Below are 27110 nucleotides of genomic sequence, written 5' to 3' on the forward strand. Positions count from 1 at the left end.
TCCTTCCATTTTACACTTAGTAATTTGCCTCTTCACATAATATATACAAATCTTGCTCCCATATAGGTTCATTTACCCCCATCTCCCATTCCATGCTTTACAGTATAGGTTTTATTTATTTTTTTAAAGTTTATTTATTTATTTGACACAGAGAGATCACAAGCAGGCAGAGAGGCAGGCAGAGAGAGAGGGGACAGCAGGCTCCCTGCTGAGCAGAGAGCCCAATTCCGGGCTCAATCCCAGAACCCTGAGATCATGACCTGAGCAAAGGCAGAGGCTTAACCCACTGAGTTACCCAGGTGCCCCTACCGTATAGATTTCTATATCTACATTATGTGATAATCTCCGCAAGATGCTTCTTTAAAATTATTTGAACAGTTGTATATGTTGTTTTTAAAAAAAGGGAAAGATTAATATCTATCCACATATTTACCATTTCTGATATTCTTCATTTCCTTATGATTCAAGTTTCCACCAGGTATCATTTCCTTCAGACTGAAGAACTTCAGCATTTCTTGTAGTGCAAGCCTGCTAGCTATGAATTATCTTGGTTTTCTTTTATCTGATATTTCATTTTCATTCTTGAAGGCTATACTACTGAATCTGGAATTCTGGACTGTCAAATTTTTCTTTCAGCATTTTAATGATTTTCTATTCTCTCTGGCCTTTATGATTACCCTGCTGTATGCAACATGGCTTCTTCTGGATTTTTCTTTTGATTTTTGGCTTTCAACAGTTTGATTATGAAGTACCCAGTCATGGGTTTCTTCAGTTTTAAACCTGTGGTTTGCATGGTTTTGTCTTTATCTTTACTGGGATTTGCTGAGGTTACTGAGTCTGTCAATTTATGCCTTTCACTAAATTTGGGAAATTTTCAGCCATTATATTTGCAAGTATTCTTTCTTTCCCATTATTTCACCTCTCCTTCTGGGACTTTAATTACTTTATGTTGAATTTTTTGATACTGCCTCCAGGACCTTGAGAATATGCTACTCCTTTTCCCCCTTTTACACTTCTTCTGCTCTTCATACTGAATAATTTCTACTGATCTTTAATTTCACGGATTCTTTCCTCAGTCATCTCTATTCTGCTTTTAGCCCATCCACTTTATTTCCAGTATCATATTTTTCAACTTTAGAATATCCACTTGATTATTTAATATTCACTCTCTGTGAACATATTTTCCTATGCATCACTTTCCTTTTCTTTATTAGTAATAATTACAAAAGTTTCAAATACTTTCCTACTAATTCCAACATTTGAGTATCTTCAGGTCAGTCTCTGTAGATTGTCTTTTAACTCGAAGTTACATTTCCCTGATCCTTTGTATATAAGTAATTTTGGAATATATGCTGCATGTTGTAAATGTTATGTTGTAGAGGCTCTGGATTTCTTTATATCCCTCTGAAGAGTGTTTTTACTTTATTTTTGTTTTAGTAGGTATCTAAATTGGTTGACTCAAACTGCAAACTCTGTGTCTTAAGTAGATGAAATCTCAATTTAGTTCTTTTATCCTTAGCTGATCTTCTTGGAATCTGCTCTGTACATGCACAGTTCAACAGTCTGCCAAGATTTGGGTAGAGTTCATTCACAGAGTTTGTTGCTTCTCTATGTTCCAGGATTCTCCTCTCACTTCCCAACAGCTATCTCTCTCCTTGAGCCTTAACTTTTGTTAAGGCCAAAAACACTGCAAGTTTATTTCAGAATTTTAACCATCCTACCTGGCACAGATTGGGGCCATGAAAATAGGAAATCATGCCCATGTTCTCTTCCTCAAGTGTTAATTCCCTTCCAGAATCTGCTTGCTCTGGGTAACCCCAGTGATCTTAGTTGTATTACGTACTTCTGATCTAATAACTGTTATCTGCAGGAGGGTCTACCAGAAGGAGCTTACTAAGTCATGACCAGAACTGGACTCCTATGCTTGCACTTTGGAAAGCCTTCAGCCTGACTAAATGGCTCCAAGCAATATTCAAGCAGGTGGGGCTGATCAAAAAAAACTTACCTCTCCATCCTATGATGGAGTAGGAGGCCCTAGGTTTAGTAACAAAGTTGGCTAGGGTCTAGGGTGATTCTTAAATGGCAGTTATCCTTCATGAAATGACTCAGCATTCAAGTCTACTTCAATTTCACCTCCACCTAAACATACACTTCTATGATTCCCTCAACCATACACTGAAAAAAAAAAAGCCCACACACTCATGTTTTATGCCTCGTCCCCTGACTTTTTTTAATATTTTATTTATTTATTTGACAGAGATCACAAGTAGCCAGAGAGGCAGACAGAGAGAGAGAGAGAGAGAGAGAGAGAGAGAGAAGCAGGCTCTTGGCTGAGCAGAGAGCCCGATGCGGGACTCGATCCCAGGACCCCGAGATCATGACCCGAGCCGAAGGCAGCAGCTTAACCCACTGAGCCACCCAGGCGCCCTCGTCCCCTGACTTTTAAAAACCCTTCATTACGTTCAATTATTTAAGATAAAAATCAAAATACTTTTAAAAGCCCACCTGATATCACCCTTGCTAATAAGTACTAGGTTTGAGCTACCTTCCCCCTAGATCTCCATACACCAGACGAAATGGTATTTCCAGTTCTTTCCATATACCATGTTCCCTCCCTTTTCATATGTTTGCCCCTCTCCCTGGAATGTTTTTATTCCTTTCCATCTTATTAACTACTCATACTTTAAATCTCAGTCTAAATGTTAATTGCCTGGGGAAGCGCTCTCTGATCTCTCAGATTAGGCCATATTCCCTCGTATACACTTCTTTCCTAAAATCCTGTACTTTCTTCATACCACTTGTCACAAGTGTGACTATTTCTGAGGCAGGGAGTAGAGCAGCAGTTCTCAACCGTATCAGACCCAATACCCTTCTTTTTTCTAAAACATTATGGGAATTTTCATTCTTACATGAATACGAAGGATTAATATAATACTCCCCACTGTGCTCATCAACCAGCCTCCCCAACTATCACCACACAATTTTTCTTTCAAGATATATATATACCTTTTTTTAATCATAAATATTTTGTAGTAACTCCCATTCTTAAGGAAATGAAATTCAGGGCGCCTGGGCGGCTCAGTTGGTCAAGTGTCTGCCTTCGCTCAGGTCATGATCCCAGGATCTTGAGACCGAGTCACACATTTGGCTCCCTATTCGGGGGAAGTCTGCTTCTCCCTCTCTCCCTCCCCCCAGCCACAGTGTGTACTCTCTCACACATGTGCATGCTCTCAAATAAAAATCTTTAAAAACAAGAAATGAAATTCAGAGCTACTGTAATTTACTTACACAAGTAAAATTTAAAATATCCATATAATGTGCTAACTATTACAAAAAAGTAGTTTATCATAAAATAATATGTATTTCAACATGTAAATGCTTGGACATGACTAGATTAGATGATGTAAGACTATGAATGTGACAACTACAAATACAGACTGATGTAGACATGCTATATTGTTGATGCAAATACCAGGAATAGCAATGCTGTTATATGATTTTCGAAAATAGGGGCCAACTCTTTGTAAACTTTCTAAAATAAAGAAAGCACAATCACTTGATTTACACAGTAACTATGCTTTAGGCAAAAACAAACAAAAAAAATGGAGTTTATGTGTAAAACAAATTGGATCTAGGCCATACGATCATAACCAGATTTTTCACCTACATGAACATCTTCTGAAACATTTGAAAGTGATGCAAAATGTGTAATAATTTTTATCATATAGGTTAGGGATGTCCTTTACATTGCAGATGTCCAACATCCCTGATCTCCATCCACTAAAGTCAGTGTCATCTTCTCAATGATTCTGAAACCAAAAAAACACCCCCCAACATTTCCAAACCTCCTCAGCAGATGATCTCAAACTCATTAAAAAACACTGCATTAGGATAAAGGAAGACAGTAAGATCTCTACAGCCAGACTGCTTGTGCTTGAAACCTGGTTCTATCACTTACTAGTTCTGTGTGATCTTGACCAAGTAATTTAATCTTTCTGTGCATTCATGAAATAAAAATATTATTAGTATCAATGTCATAGAGTTGTTATGAGAAATAAATTTAAAAATCCACATAAAGTGTTTGGCACTAAATCTTTGCTAGAGTCATAAATATAATGATTTGCTTAATGACTGCCTCTCCCAATAGAGGATAAGCTCCTTGACAGCTAGCAGAAATGCCTGTTTTGTTCATCATTTTATTCCTATGACTTGCCATACCACCTGGTATAGAATAAGTACTCAATACTGTTGAATGAATGAACACAAGTTAGCAAAGACATTTGGAATATAAACAATAAAAACTGGAGTATAACCCTCAATAGTATTATTTTAGGTTATGCTACTAAGATACTTCTATATAAGAAGGTCAAAATTCATCCTAGTGGCATATGCATAAACATGCAGAGTATCTATAATGGGATACCCAAGGAACTGTAACAGTTATTGCCTCTGGGAAAAAAAGGGAGGGTGTGCAGACTTTCATTAGAGACTCTTTTGTACTTTTCAAAAAATTAAACAATACACATATAGTTTTAATTTTTTTAAATTTTCTTTTACTCATAATATTTTTTTAAACATCGAAGACTTTAGGCACAAGAACCAAGACTGCATAACGCTTCCACATATAGAACTTTTTTTGGAACTCCAGAAAACATCAAGAGTTTTGACTTGCACACATACTTTGAACTTTCAAAATGGCTCATTATAGACTATCACATTACAGAGATCTAAACCATTTACTGATATTCCAAAATGTCTAATATCATTAGATACTGATTACCTGTCCAAAGAGATAGAAGGGATCAGTAACATAACGAAGTGGAAGTAATAACAATTTTACATTTATATACCAGTTTATAAAATATGGTGGAAAAGTATGACCTTGGAAGTAGATTATACCACTTGGAAGTAAGTATAAAATGAGATACTACCACCTACTTATCAGGGATTCAGTTTAAACAAGCAGCAGCCTGGGGCACCTGGGTGGCTCAGTGAGTTAAGGGTCTGCCTTCAGTTCAGGTTCTGGGATCTAGCCACATGACGGGCCCCCTGCTCAGTGGGGAGCCTGCTTTTCCCTCTCCCTCTGCTGCTCCCCCTGCTTGGACTCTCTTGCTCATTCTCTCTCTCTCAAATAAATAAAATCTTAAACAAACAAACAAACAAACAAACACACACTCGAGACAAAGAGAATACTTAAAAAAAAAAAAAAAAATGCAGCAGCATGGGGCACCTGAGTGGCCCAGTCTATTATGTGTTCGTTATGCATTCAGGGTTCTGAGATTGAGCCCCATGTAGGGGTCTGCACTGAGCACAGAGGGTGCTTAAGATCCTCTCACTCCCTCTCCCTCTCCCTCTACCTCCCCGACCCCATGCTCTCTCTCTCTCTTAAAAAAAAAAAAAAGGGTACAACATGAACAGCCTGGGTAGCTCAGTTGGTTAAGCAACTGACTCTTGATTTCAGCTCAGGTCATGATATCAGGGTTGTGGGATGGAGCCCCACCTTGCACTCAGCACAGAGTCTGCTGGAGATTCTCTCCCTCTCCCTCTGCCCCTCCCCTTGCTCATGCTCTAAATAAATACATAAATAAAATCTATTTTTTTTTAAAGATTTTATTTATTTGTCAGAGAGAGAGAGAGAGCAAGAGGAGGAACACGCAGTGGGAGGAGCAGGCAGAGGGAGAAATAGGCTCCCTACTGAGCAAGGAACCTGATGTGGGACTTGATCCCAGAACCCTAGGATCAAGACCTGAGCCAAATGCCTAACCGAATAATTTTTTCTTAAAAAATCTTTTTTTAAAAAAATATTTTATTTATTTATTTGACAGACCAGAGATCACAAGTAGGCAGAGAGGCAGGCAGAGAGAGAGGAGGAAGCAGGCTCCCTGCTGAGCAGAGAGCCTGATACGGGGCTTGATCCCAGGACCCTGGGATTATGACCTGCGCTGAAGGCAGAGGCTTTAACCCACTGAGCCACCCAGGCACCCCAAATAAATAAAATCTTTAAAAAAAAAAAAAAAGAATTGCATGTTCCTCTGAGTCAACCAAGTGCCTCCAATTTGGGGAAATTTTAATAAAGATTGGGTATTACATAATATACAAAAATTAGTTCAGTATGATTGTGCTACTGGCTTATGCAGGAAAATGTTCTTTTTCTTAGAGACGTGTATTAAAGTGTTTAGAGATTTCAGGAATAAAAGCAAATTCAGCAATGTAACAACAGATTTTAAAATGATCAATTTGCACAGATTCATTATAGTATTTTCTCTAGTTTTCTGGATATTTTTAAATTTTATTAAAAAATTTCTTAAAAACATGATGTGGGAAACAAAGGCAGAAGAAAAAATTATTAAATTTCCTTACTATCTACAGCCCATGACTACTATCTACAGTACTTGAAACAGGCAGAGTGACCTTCCTCTAGGAACTCAGCTGCGTCAATGTTTACACTTTGTTAAAGGCAAAAGGCAATTTTAGCCCACCCCATAAGTCTACTTTAACATATAAAAATTCCTCTGGAAACTCCATTTTTCTACCCCCCCCCATACAAGCTGGCAATCATCCCCCACCCATATACATCTAAAGGGTCTCATAACTGAGTTTTTACTAAAGAGTAACATAAGACTTTTTCTAACAATAGCTAGCCCCCTCAGGATCCTGGAAACCTTGTTTCCAAAATAGCTAGGAGGCTTACACTATCCCTAACCTCCTCCCCCCTTGAAAGTATATGATGGGCCTCATGACCCTAGGGCAACTCTTTCTACCCACCGGTCCTGTCCTTGTGCTTTAATAAAACCACCTTTTTTTGTGCTGGTGTGCAGACACACACACACACACACACACACACACACACACACACATACATCTTAAATACAGAAAATTATTCCCTTCCCATTCCTGTTTCCCAGCCACGTGCACCTCTAGTCACTGTTACCAGTTTCTTAAATATACCTCCAGATATATTCTATACATACATATGCAAATACATAAACTTTATAAAAAACACACACACAAATGGTTGCAGAATATAAAACCTCTTTTGCACTTTTTTTTTTCACTTGGTATATCTTGGTTATTACTCAGTATTAGCACACAGAGGGCTGGTTCGTTCTAACAAATGCAAAATTGATTTAACCAGTCCTCCACTGATGAACACCTAGGAACTCTCATTTCTTGATAGTCTCTTTCAGATAAGATTCTAAGAGGAAAGAAAAACCCACTGACTGTAAAGTTTCAATTAGAGATTTAGCATGGTTAGTGTGCAACTGGAGTATTCCTATGCAACTTGTCTGTCTACATGTTCTTATTCAATGGATATACATATTAATCCTAAACTTCCCACTAAAATATTCAAATTACGTATTACACAATATGTATATTTCTCACAGAGCCATTCCTGGTCCCAGAACGAAATCAGCTAGCATCTACCATTATTCCTTGCTTTCTTTGTACAGGAACCTCTTCTACAGTACATTACATGTGCTGTGCTCCAACCAGATAAAAAATTACCATTTGCAGTTCTTCCTTTTTAAATATCATCCTTTTAATCAAAGTAATTGGTTCTGAAATAACTTGATCAGATTCCAACACACCCTCTTACCACCTTCCAAGCCACGCTGAAGTTCTCTTCTGAAGTTCTAGTATCTTTAAAGGTGCCTACCATTTTCTAGACTCAGGAGTTAACTCTAGAAACTAAAACTGCAATGTAGTTACTTCTCAAAAATGCTTAGGATACTTAACTTGGTGTAACAGGAAAATGATGAGCCTTGGCATATGTGAATTTCACCACTTATTTTAGCTAGGTTAGCTTGAGCAAATTACCATCAAACTTTTAGTGACCTAATCTGAAATATGCTTCAAAAAGCCACTTTCCGGGACACCTGGGTGGCTCGGTTGGTTGGGTGGCTGCCTTCGGCTCAGGTCATGATCCCAGCGTCCTGGGATCGAGTCCCGCATCGGGCTCCTTGCTCATCAGGGAGCCTTCTTCTCCCTCTGCCTCTGCCTGCCATTCTGTCTGCCTGTGCTTGCTCTCTCTCCCTCTCTCTCTCTGACAAATAAATAAATAAAATCTAAAAAAAAAAAAAAAAAAGCCACTTTCCAAAAAAAAAAAAAAAAAGCCACTTTCCATTACAGTATCTCATCAATTTTTGTGACAAACCTGAGTGTATCTGGCACTTATGCAGTAGGTGCTAAATACATCCTAACTGAAGCTAAGTATTATCTTCCATTGTTTCATTCACAACCGAACTGGAGAACAGGGATTTAGACAAATTTTAAGATTTCCCATGGGGTTTAGAATAGTATTGGGCTCTTAGTGTTTAAAAAAAAAGTTATTTCGGCTTGAGTAAATTCGATATAAACCATTATGGTGGATAAAGCACCTGTCAGGTAAGAGAACTTCCCTTAACTAGAATGGCAGTGCCAAGTTTCTAAAAGCCATGGAAATCTCAAACTTCCCAATAAAATGGTTTACTCTAATTCTCAAGGATGATTAAATTGAGCAGACTCGACGGGGAGTGGGGTGCAAAGCATTTCCTCCCCCATAATTATGCACCGAGATTCGGACTAAATATTAAACTGACACGTAGTGAACGCCCCATAATTAGTAGCTATTATTAAGACGCATCCCACCGGGAGAGGAGACGGAAGGAGGCAAAAGAACGGAGCCTGTCAGTCACAAGAGGTCGAAAGGTGCCCCTGGCCTGTGACCCGTAGGCCTTTAAGCACCTGGGTCTACAAGATCCCTGCGGAATCGGGGGCCGAAAGAGGTCAGCGGCCTCCCCTAAAGGTCAAGGTTCTTGCAGGCGCGTTTCCTGCTGGGGCTAGAAGCCGAGCCGGAACGCCCCCGCGAGAATCTGTACCCCGAAGCCAGAAGCACCGCCTGCCTGTAAACCGCGCGGGCTCTGGGAGAGGGGAGTACCGGGATGCCGCTGCGCCGCAGCCTGCAGGAGCAGAAACCCGGCCGCGTCCTGCAGCCCGAAACCTTAGGAGCAGACCACCAGGACCCCGCCGTTCCGGCATGCCTCAACGCAGCCCGGCCACTCGATACTCACACTCACAGCCGACCCCTCTTACTCCATCAGGCCACCAAGGTCCCAGGGAGGGGGCTCCCCGAGGTCCCCCTCAGTTTTGGGTCCGGCGGCCCACTCCGGACCCCCTCCCCGCCGGGCACCGCCGCCGCCGCCGCCAGCGCGCAGGCGCACACCGCCGCCGTCACGCTCCTTTTTTTTTTTTTTTTTTTTTTTCCCGCTTAGCTGTCCGCCTTTCTCAATAATCTAGCTTTATTTGAACACATGAGAGTGAACAACGGACACCGGGGAAAGAGGCTTTACCGGAACAGAAAGAAAGATCAAAGGCATGCCGGCTTGCAGAAGTTACTCTGCTACACTGAACGCACCAGTAACCAGCCTCCCTAGCTCCTTTTTCATTCTTTTTGCTCTTTCTGGGCTTCCCTGTTGCTTCTGCTCTCTTCCTAAATCCCCACCATTCCCTTTATGCAGTGCGATTGTTTATGCTGAATTTCCAACCATTCCTGCCTTGTAAAACTTGCTGAAGTTTAATGGAAGGTGCAAGAGTTTGAGGACAGACAGACCTGAGTTCAAATATTGACTTAGCTACTACTAGTAATTTATGACTTTGGGCAAATTACAAGTTTTCTTGGAAACTCAGTTTCTGCATAGTTAAATTTAGGATAATGGTATCTCTCGGGGGGGGGGGGGGGGGGGGTGCTAGGATTAAATGACATGAGTCAAGTGCCTATCCATGAATGGGTGCCTGTCATAGCACACACAAAAAACATGTATACCAATGATAGTATTTTTTTTAAAGATTTTATTTATTTATTTGACAGACAGAGATCACAAGTGGACAGAGAGGCGGGCAGAGAGAGAGAGAGGGAAGCAGGCTCCCTGCTGAGCAGAGAGCCCGATGCGGGACTCGATCCCAGGACCCTGAGATCATGACCTGAGCCGAAGGCAGCGGCTTAACCCACTGAGCCACCCAGGCGCCCACCAATGATAGTATTTTAATACTTAATGTATTTATTAAATGTAGTCCATACTCATTCCCCAGGATCCTATTTTTAGTGACTACAATTAATCAGATAAACCGAGTTACATTAAGATTAATAATGGTGGGGCGCCTGGGTGGCTCAGTGGGTTAAAGCCTCTGCCTCCGGCTCAGGTCATGATCTCAGGGTCCTGGGATCCAGCCCCGCATCAGGCTCTCTGTTCGTAGGGGAGCCTGCTTCCCCCACTCTCTCTGCCTGCCTCTCTGCCTACTTGTAATCTCAGTCTGTCAAATAAATAAAATCTTTTTAAAAAAAGAATAATAATGGTGTGAAGTGTTACTCCTCCTACATTATTGAAGTTCTAATAATATCTATGTTTAACAAGATCTTCAGATCCTAAAATCAAAGTAAGCACCTCCCTTCATCTATATATAAGTCCAGATTTTCATCTAAAGGACTGAGGAACTATTCCAATTCTGTATTTGTGACATCACAATTTCTTGAAACACTCAAGGTCTGAGGTACACTGCTCATTCTACTCTCTTTCAAAGATGCAATGGAAGGACTACTTTGCCCTATAAGCTCAGGGCCATAGTCCAAGGAAAAGCTTGTAGAAGACCAAGGTCAGCCATTGGTGAGCATCAAGGTAATCCTAGATCAGAGTTTCTTTTTTCTTTTTTTTAAGACTTATTTATTCATTTGAGAGACAGAGAGCAGGGGAGGGGGAGCAGCAGAGGGAGAGGGAGAGAAACAGACTCCCAGCTGAGTGCAGAGCCCAGTCTGGTACTTGACACCACCACCCTGCGATCATGACCTGAGTGGAAACCAAGAGTAGGATACCCAACCAACTGAGCCACCTAGGCACCCCTAGGTCAGGGTTTCTTAATCTTGGTACTATTGATACTTTGGACATACTTTTTTTTTAGAGGTGGGGAAGGGCAGAGGGAGAGAGAGAGAATCTCAAGCAGGCTCCACGCCCAGTACAGAGCCCACTGTGGGGCTCCATCTCACAACCCTGAGATCAAGACCTGAGCTGAAATCAAGAGTTGGATACTTAATGGACTGAGACACCCAGATGCCTCAATTTTGGAGATAATTCTCATGCTCTCCTGTGCATTGTAGGATGTTGCTAAGCATCCTTGAACGCTAGATGCCTGTAGTATCCCCCACATTTACATCCATTATATGCCTTTACATTACATCCTTTATGTTACACCTACATGCCTTTACATCCCCCACCCCAATCCCCATCATCTTGACAATGAAAAATGACTCCAGACATTGCCAAATGTTCCTCAAAGGCAAAAATGTCCCTGGTTGAGAACTATGGCATTATACCATGGCAGTAACCCATCCATAAATAAACTCAACCACTTCTGCCCACACAAAGTAATTGCTGCTTGAGAAAGTCACACAGGAGGGTAGAAGCTGGGGAGTTCATTTTTACCAATCTTACACAGGACCTTCACACTGCTTAACAGTCCTACTACTTGTCTGGGGTCAACTTGTTCTTTCACTTTCTGTAACAATTCCAAAACTTTTCCACCTTCCTTAAAACTCCCAACTCCTTTTCTATTAGCAGATGACTTCACCTCCTACTTCACAGAGAAAACTGAGGTCATCAGAAGAGAACTGAACTTCCTGTTACTAAACATAAAAACTTACAGGCACATACTTCCTCTTATATTTGAAATATCTTCTCTCTCTTCCAAAACCATTCCCTCTTCTCCTTTGAAATACTTTTTATTTATTTATTTATTTTAATTTCCAGAATTGTGCTGTATTCTTAGAGGTGCCTGGAAGAATTCCTGGACCTGTTTAAAGCCCTTCAACGGCTCTCTGTGTTCATAGCACAAAGCGCAGGCTCACTAGCCCACCCTTCCAAGATCTGGCTCATTGCTGACTATTTAAAGCTTATTCCCCACTTCACCCAGAGATAGACGATGAGCTGTAAGCCTCTAACCAGGATGAAGTACAAGGAACCTACCGAAGGTGCTATGTTCTTAATGGTATACGCCGTTCCCACAGGCTGGAAATTATTTCTCTCCAACCCAGGCTTCTGGCAGAACTCCTACTTAGCCTTCCTGATTGAAAAGTCACTTCCTTTGGGAACCCTTCCAGACATCCCTAAGAATAAGGCGCTGTTTTCATTGTGCGCCAACTCGGCCTCGGACTTTCCAACACCACGCACTGTATTCTATCCACTATAATTTGTTTACATATCGATTTCCTATCTAGACAGACGGAAAGGCCCTGGAAGGCAGGGAAGGCATTCTTTTCTTCATCGATCATCTACAAAACGGCTTGCCCTTGACAAATGTTTGTTGCATAAATACTTCCCACTTTTGGGAGACATTCGAATTTTCCGGTTAACGGGTGAGTCCCCAGACTCTCCGCCTGCGTGGCAGGGAGATTTAAACCCCTCAGACCGTGATTGGCTCCAGCTCTAGGGGTGTGTCCGCCCTCGCGCTGCGGGGGAAGTGCGCAGGCGCGCGGGTCCGGCGCGCGCAGGCGCTGGGAGGATTCAGCTCCAGGTCCAGTGTCGGGGGTGTCCGAGCGGCTAGGGAGCGAGAGGAGTGGCCGGAACTGCTTGGTGAGCCTTCAGGAGTGGGGTTGAGAGAGGTAGCCTGGTCGAAGATTGGGATCAGGTCCCAAGAAGAAAGAGTATTATCATGACGGTTTAAAACTTGGTGGGGTCGGGCTTCAGGGGAGGAGTGGCGGTGCTCTGGCCCGGACTGGGCAGGCCGGGCCCAGAGCAAGGACGCGAGCCGCCGAGACACTACCGTGGGGCCGGCGGAGGAAGGGGGGCGGGATGGTGGTTCGTTGAACTCCTCCTCACAACCAAGAAGAGGAAGGGTGGCGGGATCATGGTTCGTTGGACCCCTCCTCAAAACCTTCCCCACCCCTACCGTGTTGCTATGATCGGGGTTAATTGACTGTATGGTGACCACAGTGATCAGATAACTCTGAACTAGGTGTTTGAAGGTGTCTGAGGTTCGTGTCATTGGAGAGTACATGCTCTCTAGGAAAGTCCATCCTTATGCCGTGGCTTTACTGTAGGCGCACAAAGGATCCGTGAAACACCGACTTTTACAATTCCGGGCTGGAGTTGGTTGCGGGAGACTGCGTGGGGGCGGGGGGCGGTGGAGAGAGGGGGACGGTGGAGAGTAAGTACTGTAAAGTGCTGTTTCATCTCATCCTTTTTTTTTTCCATCATTAGTCACCACAATGTTAGGAAAGGTAGATGAGGATAGAGGAAACCGAAAGACATCAGATTTGGGAAAAGGAGATGAAAAGGGAGTATTATTTTGCCTTTTGCTAGTCATCTTTAGGAAGTAGGGAGACGATTGGCGAGGGGTGTTTGGATACTGGCAGCTTCTGACAGCGTTCCCTCAGTCATGTGAAAGTAACGTAGCTTCACAGTAGCAGATATTTCAAGAACTGAGAGGAATATTACTCCCTCTGCCTCTATGCCCTTAAGACTGTCATTCAGATGTGCTAGTAGAAAATACGGCAGATAAGACCAAATAGAAAGCGTTCTTGCTTAGCTTGGAAAACCACACTTGAAATTCATAGCACATCATTACCTAGAATACGTTGAGATCTAAATTTGAACAATTTCATAGTAAGATTTTTAAAAAATTAATGTTTCTTCCACCATCACAGTTGATGTTTAAGGCATTCAAATGGTCAGTTGTCATTCATTCCTTTGGCAAGAGGTAATGAGAAAGAACACATTCATATAAATATGAGGAAATATTAGGAGAAACATCTCTGCTCACATTACCATGCTCCTTTGATAGTAAATGTGAATATAAATAGAATGATCATGTAACAGCTTACAGCTCAGATATTTATCACTTTCTTAGCCTTTTGGGGTTTTTTGTTTGTTTTTGTTGGCTTTTTTTTTTTTTTAAGGTGCTTGTGGTATGTGAATATGTACTAGAAAATTCCTGTTATTCCAGTTCCAGGATAGCAAAGTCTTATTGTGCTATTATGTTCTTAACAGTATGGCACTCTTTCCTGTAAAACAGTAGCGTTTCTGTATGCATCTTAGTGTTTGCTTCTTTTACTCTAAATGAGCTTAAGCATAGTAACAGGATCACTTAACTAAAGGTCACATCATTTCTAATCATTCAGAACACAACCTTGAACCAAGAAGGAAGCAAAAAACACAACAAAAACAGGCCTTGTTGTTCATGGGACAGCTGTCAGTATTTCACTCCTCATGAACCGTACCACCAGCATAAATTTTGCCTTTTGGAGGATCACCTGTGTTATTTTATTTCATGTTTTTAATAGACTTGTTTTCAACACTACTCTTTTCCAAAGTGATAATTTGTGAAATCATGGTTTTTATGTATACCTTTTTCTAGTACACATTATAATAAATACGTAACTTCAGTACATAACTGTTGCTTACATAACAGCTGAAATCTTGTGTTCATGTTCTGCGCTCTGGAAAATACTGCTGTGGAACTAACCTCATTTTTAAAATAAAGTGAAGATTGGACGTGTCCATTGGACTTCAAAATTCTGTTAACTCAGTGATGGCATTCACTGTTGTGACACAATTCTAGCACACTTACTTATCTGGTTTCACCAGATGAAAGTAGATTAGAGTAGCAAAAGGGAAAAAGAGGATGTTTGCTCTTTGACATTTTTGTGAAATCAGCTGCCTTTTATTTTCTTCTGAGTTTAGGTGCCATGTCTTAAAACATTCTGAAAGATTGTTTTTTAGTTGTGTTTGTACTCAGTGTTACCCATAGTCTAGCATTTATAATACATGATGTTGCTTGCATTCAAGAGTGCTGAACTTTTTGATTCTAGTGCTGTATTTCGTTTCTAGGTCTATAGATTGAGAGAGGACTAGATGACAAGGAACTGATCTTTTTCTTTGTTGTGGTGGATAGAGACTTGAAACGGATGGATCCAGTGCCTCCAGCAACTGGAGGAAGTGGATTGTAGAGCCAGGAAACAGCATGTACTGTTCGTTTTGTAATATTGGTGGTGGAGGTGGTGTTCCATTTGCAGTCATTTAAATTCACGGACATTTTGGTTTTGATTTCAGTTTGGGTTGTACTGCTAATAAAATATTTAAATCACTGATAAGTATATTTTTTCTGGAATTCCCCCCATCCGTCTTGATTTTTGGAGATCTGTAACTTGGATTTAAATTTATTTGAATAATGCTTTGACGATTGAAATTACCTTTAGATGGCCTTTTGAGACTTCTAAAATAAAGTTCAAACTTCTTGGTTAAAATATACAAAGCCCTTTAAAACCTGTTTACTCTGTCTGTCTTTTAAAACCACCCTACCTACCCTGTATATAGTATATCCTGACATGACTACTGAGGCCTTACATTGTGACACTTCTTTGATAGTTTGAAATCATAATTTTTTTAGGGTTGATCATGCTTGGATTTCAATTCTCAAATCAAAATCACAAGAGATGTTTAATAATTATGAAAAATTATGATAGCTTTATTGAGCACTATGTACCAGCCAAGGTTTAAATGCTTAGCATGAATTAACTCAATCCTTATAATGCTCAAGATAACCATTATATTCTCATTTAATGAAAAACACTGAAGCACAGAGAAATAAATTAAGCAGTAGTCAGGATTCAAAAACATGCCTCCAAGTATTGGGCACTTAACCACTGTGCTGTTTTGCCCTTTGTATAAATAAGAATGTCACTCTTCTTCTTTTTTAAGATTTTATTTATTTATTTATATATTTGAGAGAGCATAAGCAGGGGAAGGGGCAGAGTGGAGGGACTAGCAGACTCCCTGCTGAGGACTGAGCCTGATCTCAGGCTTGATCCCAGGACCCTGAGATCATGATCTTTGGTGAAGTCAGAAACTTAACCTACTGAGACACCCAGATGCTCCAAGAATGCCACTCTTCTTTTTTTTTTTTTTTTAAAGATTTTATTTATTTATTTGAGAGAGAGGCAGTGAGAGAGAGCATGAGCGAGAAGAAGGTCAGAGGGAGAAGCAGACTCCCCGTGGAGCTGGGAGCCCGATGTGGGACTCGATCCCAGGACTCCGGGATCATGAACTGAGCCAAAAGCAGTCGTCCAACCAACTGAGCCACCCAGGCGTCCCAAGAATGCCACTCTTTTAACCTAGTGTGGGAGATACGCCTTTCCAGGGACATGAGTGCTTAACGTTATCTATCTCTGGCATCTGATTCCTCGAATCAGAGTATTTGAGAAGCTAACCAGAAAACTTCTAGGTGAACTTGGAATCAGAGCCAAAATACTTGGATGACTTGGGTAAATTACTTCATACAGGCAAGGTGAAGCCTTGCTAATTGTCCCTACCTCAAACTTGGTGTCTTCCTCTGCAGATACCATAGTTAAGTCTGCCAGATTGTATGTCTTTCCTACTTGGAGAATGGATGCTGCATTCTTGAGCCTCTTTCTTAACTCTTAACAGAGCATCCCTTTTCCGTTTCCATAGCCTTTCTTTTAGACAGTGTCGATACAATTGATTATAATCATATATAGATGTACCTTCCTAGGATTATATTCTGGTCAGTTAGAGTAGAATTGTGGAAGTTCCAGGGTTGAGCAGGACTTGAAACCTAGATGTTGGACTTCAGCAATTAAGTCATAAACAGTACTTCTGTAAAGCTGATGTGTAATCTTGATCTTTTTGGTTCCTGATTTTTAGTGCTGTTTTCTCAGCAGTATGCTTTCTGTCTTGAATCATGTGCTTCAGTGCTCTTTGAAACCAAGATGTTTAATAGATAGGATTCAGTAGTATACTTCTTATATTTGCATAGTTTTTGAGTTTATAAGAATGGTTAAAATTGTTCCTGTAGAAGGAAGTAGAAAGGAAACAAGAGAGGAAGTAAAAGGAGGAAACTAACCTTAATATGAATAAAGGTCTCATCTGAATGCCTTTAGAAATAATTAAATTTCCTAACCAGAGCAGGGGCTCTTTTTGGCATAACCTGGAGTATTTTGAGTATTTTAGAACACTGTGCACCTGGATTTAGTGTGTGAACATCCTTCCTTCCTTCCTTTTCAGGCAGAACTGAGCCACCCAGGCGCCCTTAGATCCCATTTTTAATATGAAACATTAAAAATGTTCACACATGGGGCGCCTGGGTGGCTCAGATGGTTAAGCATCTGCCTTCTGTTCAGGTCATGATCCTGGGGTCCTGGGATCAAACCCCCACGTCGGGCTCCGTGCTCACAGGGAGCCTGCTTCTCCCACTCCCATTCCCTCTGCTTGTGTTCTCTCTCTCGCTGTGTCTCTCTCTGTCAAATAAATAAGCAAATCTTTTTTTAAAAATGGGACCTAAGAGCAAAACATACATTCCTAAAGAAAAACTAGATTCTTTTACCCCATAAGTGATGGTCCATGTCTGAATTTCTACTTTGTTCTCTGTAATCCTTTCTTCTATTCTTTCTGTTTATTCTCCATTATTCATCTTTATTTAGAGTCTTTAAGAAAGAGGTACATAGATACAGCATGACATGATACACAAGTGTGAGGTGGGGATGACTGGCAAGGCTCACTCTGCTTGAATAAAATATTCATCCCAACCATCCAAAATATTTTGGCTCTGATTCTAAGTTCACCTAGTAACTTTTTGATTAGCCTCTCGAATACCACAGATAGAGAACATAAGTAACATGAGCACTGTGCTAAACACTTCACATACATTAATTCATTTCTGAAACAGCATTGGGAAGTAGAACTGTTACCCTTTTTATTTTTTTTTAAGATTTTATTTATTTAACAGACAGAGATCACAAGTAAGCAGAGAGGCAGGCAGTGGGAGTGGGGGGGATGGGGAGCAGGCCCCCTGCCAAGCAGAGAGCCCGATGTGGGGCTTGATTCCAGGACCCCAGGATCATGACCTGAGCTGAAGGCAGTGGCTTTAACCCACTGAGCCACCCAGGTGCCCCTAGAACTGTTATCCTAATGAGCAAGGAAATGGAGACTTGGAATAGGCTAAGTAAATTGCCTGGGTATCAGATCTAGGATGAACTCAGGGTCTGTCTGAGCTCAGACAGACATTACACTACATACTATATACTACATACTCATAAAAACTACATTATGTTCATTCAGCACAATTTATTAAATTATCTCACCTAATCTAGAAGTAGCAAGTTTAGTCACAGGAGAATTAATAGTAACTGCAATCATTTTCAGCCCAATTCAGCCTTGACAATAGTTGGGGTAGTCTTAGCCTTAAGCTAAGAAGACTTTAGTCTTGTAGACAGGCAGGATTTGTATACACAAAACAACTAGAAAACTAAAAAAGCTGGAAACTCTATATATTTAGAGGCAGGGGAGAAGAGTGCTTTATTTTCCATATTCTAACTACAGCGTATCATAAAATACACATTTAAAAAGAAAGGAGGGTAGTTTTCTTGACATCACAGTTTGTTCCCTTACTTGAGAGCAGATCTTTGAAAAATGTTTGTGGAATGAATTAAGAGGGGTGTATTCTGGGACTAGGATCTCTTTCTGCTAAGCTTTCAGGCTAGCCAGACTGCCGACTCACCATCCATCAGCATAAGGGAACTCTCAACTCTTTGGGGGCAGTCACCATAGCTAGATGTCACCACATTCTCTTCTGACAACCTTTGTCTAGTTTTCCTCTTCAGTTGGGTTTTGGTCTGGGACCTTCTGAGGTCCCAGGCCTCTGCAAACAACTGCCTTCTCCTCAGTTACCATCAGGTCTGTTACAGGAAGGACCACCCCCCTCCCTCAGAAGGGATTATGTATTATGCAAAGAGCCTGAGAGCCAGAAGTACTGCTTTTTATTCCCTTAGCATAAAGAAGTTGGACTAGATGATCTCTGAGGTTTATTTTCAGAGACTGTTCTCTGAGATAAGAATTGAGCAGAAACTCTGTTCCCAGATAACTGATTAATCAGGCAGAGATTACTGTAGGCTAGTAGTTTCTAAGTCATGCTCCATGGAACCTTGGTTCCCTGGGATTAATAAAAGTATTCTTGGAAGGAAGGAATTTATGGTCATCTGTATTTGACTGGGATAGCCACAGTTAAACAGATTTCTTCACTGCTTCTGATTTCCAGCCAAGAATTTAATTAGCCAGCCAGTCTATAATACAAGGATAAATAAGAAAAATAGAAGATGGGGAGGTTTAAGACCTAAATGTCTTCATTGTAGGAAGGTCATGAATGATATCCAAAATTGGAAAATATTGAGGGGCTCCTGGGTGGCACAGGGTTTAAAGCCTCTGCCTTTGGCTGTGGTCATGATCCTGCCAGGGGAGCCTGCTTCCCCTTCTCTCTCTCTGCCTGCCTCTCTGCCTACTTGTGATCTTTGTCTGTCAAATAAATAAAATCTTAAAAAAAGAAAAGAAAATATCAAGAAACAACACTATCAGCATATGATTTAGGAATTTGAGGTTAAACACTGGAACAACTAATATTGTTGAAAATTTTCCCTCCAGGCTCCTGGAAGTAGGAATTGGTTCAGGGCACAAGAGAAGGTAGGGAAATTGCTGTTATACTGTTATAGAACTATTTGACATCTCAAACTATATATATTCATATATATATGATTAAAATTAAATATGGGGGTGCCTGGGTGGCACAGTCAGTTAAGCAGCTGCCTTTCACTCAGGTCATGATCCCAGGGTCCTGGGATCAAGCCCCACATCAGGCTCCCTGCTCAGTGGAGAGTGTGCTTCTCCTTCTCCCTCTGCCTGCTGCTCTGCCTACTTATACTCTTTATCTCTGTGTCAAATAAGTAAAACAACAACAACCACAAAAAAAAAAAATAAAAAAAATAAAATAAAATAAAATAAAATATGGGAGAATAGAAAATCTTCAAAATAATTTTGAATGGCTGAATAACATTGCGTCATGTAGTTTACCATAATTATTCAGTCAAATTCCCTGTCATTGGTTATTTAGATTGCTTCATTTTTTTAATATTATAAATAATACTGAGACATATAAAAAATATATATATATATATTTAAATATTTTATTTATTTATTTGACACAGAGAGAGAGATCACAAGTAGGCAGAGAGGCAGGCAAAGAGAGGGAAGGGAAGCAGGCTCCCCGCTGAGCAGAGAGCCCGAGAGCCGATGCGGGCCTTGATCCAGGACCCTGAGACCATGACCTGAGCCGAAGGCAGAGGCTTAACCCTCTGAGCCACCCAGGTGCCCCTGAGACCAATATTTTTGTCTGTATCTGTGATTTTCTTCTAGATTTCTGAAAGAAAGCCGGATTTGGGGCACCTGGGTGGCTCAGTCCTTAAGCATCTGCGTTCAGCTCAGGTCATGATCCCAGGGTCCTGGGATCAAGCTTCCTGCTCCTCCCTCTCCCACTTCCCCTGCTTGTGTTCCCTCTCTCGCTGTGTCTCTCTGTCAAATGCATAAATAAAATCTTTAAAAATAAATAAATAAAAGAAAAAGAAAAAAACCAGAGTAAGAAATATCTTGAAATTTTCTTGTCTGTATTACATCATCTCTTGAGAGTTTTGGGGTTTTTTTGTTTTGTTTTTAAAGATTTTTTTTATTTGTTTGACAGAGAGCAGGAGAGCACAGGCAAGGGGTCTAGCAGGCAGAGGGAGAGGGAGAAGCAGGCCCCCTGCTGAGCCAGGAGTCATGGGTGAAAGACAGTTGCTTAACCCACTGAGCCACCCAGGCGCCCCAGAGTTTTGGTTTTTTAAAAATCAGCATTTTACTTTCCTAAATAGTGGTTAAGAAAGCTTTAATTTTATAGGAATGGGAATTGAAATAACCATAGATGTCCTGGGTGCACTATTTCTTGTGTCATTTGGAGCTTGCAACATTTTTTATCTTTTAGAGTTTTTCATTATCAAAGGCTTATAGTTATTGCATAGAGTTGCTGTTAATGAAGTTATAGAGTATTCTGAAACCTATCTACAAAACCAGTGATTGGGTTTTCTTTTTTATAAGATTTATTTATTTAAAAATTTGAAAGTCCTGATCTTTGAGTTCTTTTCTTCCCCGCAAAATTGATTTATTTGTGAGAGAGGGCCAGCATGTGAGTGACAGGAGGGGCAGAGGGAGAGCATCTTCAAGTAGATCTCCCAATGAGCCTGGAGCTGCAGGCAGGACTGGATCTCACCCCCAATGAGATCGTGACCTGAGCTGAAACCAAGAGCTGGATGCTCAACTGACAGCGCCACCCAGGCGTCCCAACCAATGTATGTTTATAACATTTCGGGAGTAGGGTGAGGAGTTGGGTTAAATAGGTAATGGGGATTAAGGAGTGCATTTGCTGTGATGAGCACGTGGTGATAATCACTGTGTTGTACACCTGAAACTAATATACCACTGTATGTTAGCTAACTGGAATTAAAATCTTAAAAAAAAAAAAAAGTCCTTTTAAAGAAAATTTAGAAAATACATTATTGTATAAGACAAAAATCATCTATAAAATTTTTAAAAATATTTTCAGTCCATCTCATTTAAGCTGGGTAGACATTTACATTTTTGGCATTTAGTTTTTAAACCATACATATTTTTTAATGTGGCATTAAGATTTATTGATAGAAAATAGTAGTGTATAACCTGTATAATGACCATTTTAAGTCTCCAAAAACAGCTCAGCATTTTCAGATATATGTTAGTGTATCTGACCTTGATGTTCCCTTATTTAGGTTTCAGTTTCTCTTGCATTAGTTATTAATAATAGCCAGAAGTGCCAGTTAAAAACATTTTTTTTTCTCTCATTGCAGGAAAGAAAATTGGACTCTTTCATTTTTAAAGATATGGAATGGCATGTTTTCAGAATTCCAAACACAGACTATGCTTGAATCTTTTTTTAAGATTTTATTTATTTATTTGACAGAGATCACAAGTAGGCAGAGAGGCAGACAGAGAGAGAGGAGGAAACAGGCTCCCCAATGAGCAGAGGGCCCAACACGGGGCTTGATCCCAGGACCCTGGGATCACAACCTGAGCCGAAGGCAGAGGCTTTAACCCACTGAGCCACCCAGGCACCCCTGTACTTGAATCTTAATAAAGAAGTACATCACGTGGGGCCCCTGGGTGGCTCAGTGGGTTAAAGCCTCTGCCTTCGGCTCAGGTCGTGATCCCATGGGATCGAGCCCCGCATCGGGCTCTCTGCTCAGCAGGGAGCCTGCTTCCCTTCCTCTCTCTGCCTGCCTCTCTGCCTACTTGTGATCTCTCTCTCTCTGTCAAATAAATAAATAAAATATTTAAAAAAAAAAAGTACATCACGTGTATTTTTTTTCTTTTCTTTCTTTTTTATTTTTTTACTAACATATAATGTATTATTTGTTTCAGGAGTGCAGGTCTGTGATTCATCAGTCTTACACAATTCACAGCACTTGCCATAGCACATACCCTCCCCAATGTCCATCAACCAGCCACCCCATCCTCCTACCCGCCTCCCCTCCAGCAACCCTCAGTTTGTTTCCTAAGATTAAGAGTCTCTTACAGTTTGTTTCCCTCTCTAGTTTCATATTGTTTCATTTTTTCCCTCCCTTCCCCTATGATCCTCTGTCTAGTTTCTCAAATTCCTCAAATCAGTAGATCATATGATAATTGTCTTTTGCCGATTGACTTATTTTGCTTAACAAAATAGCATCTATTTCAATCTACATCATTGCAAATGGCAAGGTGATGTGTTTTTAGTGGCTGCATAGTATTCCATTGCGCGCGCACATGCACGTCTGTGTGTGTGTGTGTACCACATCTTTTTTATCCATTCATCTGTTGATGGGCATCTAGGCTCTTTCCATAGTTTGGCTATTGTGGACATTGCTGCTGTGAACATTTGGGTGCCTGTGCCCCTTCAGATCACTCATCAGGTGTATTAATATGGTTGTTCTGTCCTGTTTTCCAACCACCATTTTTCTTTTTCAAGAAGAAGGGACATTTCAGTGGTGCGTACTCTATAGCTACTATCATTTATTTTAACCAAATGGGATTTTGTTGCAGAAAATTGTTGGGCGTGAGAAAAGCTACAAAAGTAATGTTTTCCTTTTATCCTCCTTTTCATTCTTACTCATACTGTTTTCTTTTCCTTAACTGTTCTCTCTTTTCAAATATCCTTTCTCCATCCTTAAGTCATTTTTTTCCATTTTTAGAAATTGAGACATAATTCGCATAATGTAAAGTTTGCCATTACAGTATACAACTTAGTGGCTTTTGGTATATTCGTAATGCTGTGCAACCATGACTACTAATTCCAGAACATTTCCATCACCTCCAAAACAAACCCTGTATCTGTTGATTGGCAGTCCTGTTCTGCCTTTCCCCCATCCTCTGGCAATCATTAATCTACTTTTAAATAGGGTTTACCTATTCTTGACATTTCACATAAATGACTTCATACAGTATGAGGTCTTTTGTATCCAGTTTAATTAGATTAATGCTTTCTAGCCTCATACATGTTGTAGCATGTAAAATTCCCTTTTATGGCTGAATGATATTCCATTGTATGGACTTTTGGGCGTTTGGATGTTTTCGGCTTTTTGGCTGTTAGCAATAATGCTGCTTTAAACATTTGTGTACAAGTTTTTATGTGGACGTGTGTTTTCATATGTCTCTAATGTACATAGGAATGTAATTGCTGGGTGACATGTAATTCAATGCTTAATCTATTGAAGCCTGAGTTCTTGTCCTGCATTGTTAAATGGTATGTTTTTCCTCCATTAGGTACCAGAATTATAACAGGGGTAGGATATCATCTGTTGGTACCTGGCTATACATTAAAAAAAAACAAAACAAAACAACTTTCACCTAAAACAGTGGTTTTCAACATTGGCTGCTCATTGGAGTCATCTGGGAATGTTTAAAATCAACTGGCACTAACCCCCAGAGTTTTTTATTTAATTAGTCTGGGGTGCAGCTTGGGCCTCCAGGTGATTATGTGTAGCCAAGACTGGGAACCACTGTTCTAACTCTAACTGGAGTTAGACTTGCTGCTTGAAAAGGGGAAGGCAAGGACTTCATATATATACTTTTCTTGGCAAAACTGCTACACATTTGAATGACTTGATATTGTGCCTCTCTATTCTCTTTTTCTTTTTCTTTTTTTTTTTTTAAGAAAGCAGAGAGGCAGGCAAGTAAGCAGAGAGGCAGGTAGAGAGTGAGGGAGAAGCAGGCTGCCCGCTGAACAGAGAGCCCGATGCGGGGCTCGATCCCAGAACCCTGAGATCATGACCTGAGCTGAAGGCAGAGGCTTAACCCACTGAGCCACCCAGGCGCCCCACTCTCTATGTGTGTAATAGTGATTGAAAGCACATACTCTGTATCGGTCTACCTACCTTGGAACCTGGCTCTACTATATGACCTTGCAAAAGTTGCTTAACCTCACTGTTCCTTAGTTCCTACATCTGTAAAATGTGGAATTAAATAGTGTTTGCTGTGATCTAAATGTTTCTTGAAATCCTAATTCCTGGTGTGATGGTATTAAGTAGAACCTTTGGAAGGTGCTTAAGCCCTGAAGGTGGAGTCCTCATGGATGGAATTAGCGCTTTATAAAACAGGCTCCAGGGGCCCCTGGGTGTCTCAGGTAAGGGTCTGCATTTGGCTCAGGTCATGATCCCGCCCCACATCAGGCTTCCTGCTCAGTGGGGAGCCTGCTTCTCCCTCTCCCACCCCCCCCCCCCGTGCTTATGCTCCCTCTCTCACTCACTCTCTATCCAATAAATAAATAAAATTTTAAAAGGGGGGTGAGAACTCCCTAGTCCCTTCCACCATATAAGGCATCAGTTTTGTACCAGAAAGAGGGCCATGATGAGAACGTGACCAATGCAGACACCTTGAGCTCAGACTTCTGCCTCCAGAACTGTGACAAATACATTTCTGTTGTTAATAAACTACCAACTCTATTTTTTTGTTATAGCAGCTGGATAGACAAAGAGAGTGTTTTAAGGATTAAATGAATGTGTGTGTGTGTATTTTTTAATTTCTTAGAAAAGTGTCTTGCATGGGGGTGCCTGGGTGACTCAGTTGCATAAGTGTCTGACTCTTGATTTTAGTTCAGGTCATTATCTCAGGGTTGTGAGATGGAGCCGTGCTTCAGACTCTGCGCTGGGTGTGAAGCCTGCTTAAGATTCTCTCCATCTCCGGGGCACCTGGGTGGCTCAGTGGGTTAAAGCCTCTGCCTTCGGCTCAGGTCATGATCCCAGAGTCCTGGGATCGAGCCCTGCGTCGGGCTCTCTGCTCAGCAGGGAGCCTGCTTCCTCCTCTCTCTCTGCCTGCCTCTCTGCCTACTTGGGATCTCTGTCTGTCAAATAAATAAATAAAATCTCTAAAAAAAAAAAAAAAAAGATTCTCTCCATCTCCGTCTGCTCCCACCCCCATCCCTGTGCTCACTCTGTCTCTCAAAGAAATAAATAAAATCTTTTTTAAAAAAAAGTGCTTTGTGCATGTATAGTGCTTTGTAAATGTTAACTTGTAGTTGTTACTGTGATTCCTCTCAGTCCTTTACTCACTATCTAGACTTACAAAATGGTGAGTAATGACTATTAAAAAGTTACGTGACTTTTTTTTAAAAGATTTTTATTTATTTATTTGACAGAGAGAGAGCGAGAGCACAAGCAGAGGGAGTAGCAGGCAGAGAGAGAGGGAGAGGCAGGCTCCCAACTGATCAGAGAGCCTGATTTGGGACTCAATCCCAGGACCCTGGGATCATGACTTGAGCCGAAGGCCGCCACTTAACTGACTGAGCCACTCAGGTGTCCCTAAAATGTTACTTGCCCTTTTATTTATTTGCATGTTTGTTCATTTATTTAAAAGATTTTATTTATTTATTCGACAAAGAGAGAGATCACAAGTAGGCAGAGCAGCAGACGGCAGGGGCGGGGCGGGGCGGGGCGGGGCGGAAGCAGGCTCCCTGCTGAGCAGATAGCCCCAACTCGGGGCTCCATCTCAGGACCCTGAAATCATGACTTGAGCCAAAGGCAGAGGCTTAACCCACTGAGCCACCCCAGCACCCCAGTTACTTGCCATTTTAAAGAACTGTCCTATATGTTGAATTCTTACATAAGAAAAAGTTGAGAAAGTAGCATGATGACACTTTCCTGTATTATTCACCAGCTTCATCAGTCATGGCCAATCTTGTTTCCTCTGTACTCCCACCCATTTACCCACCTTTGAATTATTTTAAAGCACATCCTACAGGTTACCTTTTAAATGGCTTCTAATTTCATATGTTTTCTTTGAATCCCTGAGGAGGGTGATGATTGGTAGGAGGTTTGAGAAAGAGAATACACTGAAGGTGAGGGGCCATGACAGGAGATTGCTTATATTTCAGGATGAAGTTGTAAAATCTTTATTCCAGCTAAGTTCTCTGCTTCTGCATGGGGCCCTCTTTTATCTACCTCTTAGTATTTTGCCATGGAAGTACTAAAGACTTATTCAGAACTCATTAGAACCCATTTCTGTCGCCTAATGTGAATGAAATATGGTTCCCAGCTGAACTTTAGCTAGGGCCTTTGCTCTAGCCATCTGTTAGCAGAACATTTAGGACAAATTGTTCTGTATTATTTCCATACCTTTATGCTTTGGAATGCTGATCATCTATTAATGAATGAATATGTTTCTGCAAACTTACATTTGCTTTGAATATGTGCCAACAGAAGATTTCTCTCAAGAGAGGCTAAGAATTCATAATTATGCTTATGAAATGGGGTCTAAAATTAATTCCTTGTCTTTGTTTTCTCCAGTCTTATAAATCTTTCTTGTTTGTCATAAGCTATCATATTTTTTTTAAAGATTTTATTTATTTATTTGACAGACAGAGAGAGGACACAAGTAGGCAGAGAGGCAGGCAGAGAGAGAGGGGAAGCAGGCTCCCTGCCGAGCACAGAGCCCGATGCAGACCTTGATCCCAGGACTCCGAGACCATGACCCAAGCCAAAAGCAGAGACCCAACCCACTGAGCCACCCAGGCACCCGCTATCATATATTTTAAAGATTTTATTTATTTATTTATTTATTTATTTGAGAGGAAGTGAGAGCAGGGGAGCTAGAAGGAGCATGAGCGGAGGTGGGGGAAGCAAAAGTGGGGGAAGCAAAAGTGGGGGGTGGGCAAGGAGAGAGAGAGAAGCAGACTCCCCACTGAACAAGGAGCCATATCCAGGGCTC

General features: G+C 41.0%; 2 protein-coding genes across 4 annotated transcripts in view; one reads left to right on the forward strand and one right to left on the reverse strand.

The window, feature by feature from the left end:
• LOC111158865 (zinc finger protein 106) overlaps window positions 1-9167 on the reverse strand; it is a 66898-nt gene extending 57731 nt beyond the window's left edge. For 2 of the 3 annotated variants that reach the window (XM_022521178.1, XM_022521172.1), the window contains exon 1: window positions 9051-9082. The gene's annotated coding sequence lies outside the window, so the exon portion shown is untranslated. Of the gene's footprint in view, window positions 1-9050 lie in introns of all 3 variants that reach the window. The other variant, XM_022521168.1, reaches the window with a different exon arrangement.
• Window positions 9168-12529: 3362 nt separating this feature from the next.
• Window positions 12530-27110, forward strand: part of LOC111160637 (synaptosome associated protein 23) — a 40415-nt gene continuing 25834 nt past the window's right edge. Inside the window, exon 1 of the mRNA XM_022523867.1 lies at window positions 12530-12599. The gene's annotated coding sequence lies outside the window, so the exon portion shown is untranslated. The remainder of the gene's footprint in view (window positions 12600-27110) is intronic.

The sequence above is a fragment of the Enhydra lutris genome, unplaced genomic scaffold, assembly GCF_002288905.1.
Source record: "Enhydra lutris kenyoni isolate GAN:26980312 unplaced genomic scaffold, ASM228890v2 scaffoldscaffold4, whole genome shotgun sequence".
NCBI lineage: Eukaryota > Metazoa > Chordata > Mammalia > Carnivora > Mustelidae > Enhydra > Enhydra lutris.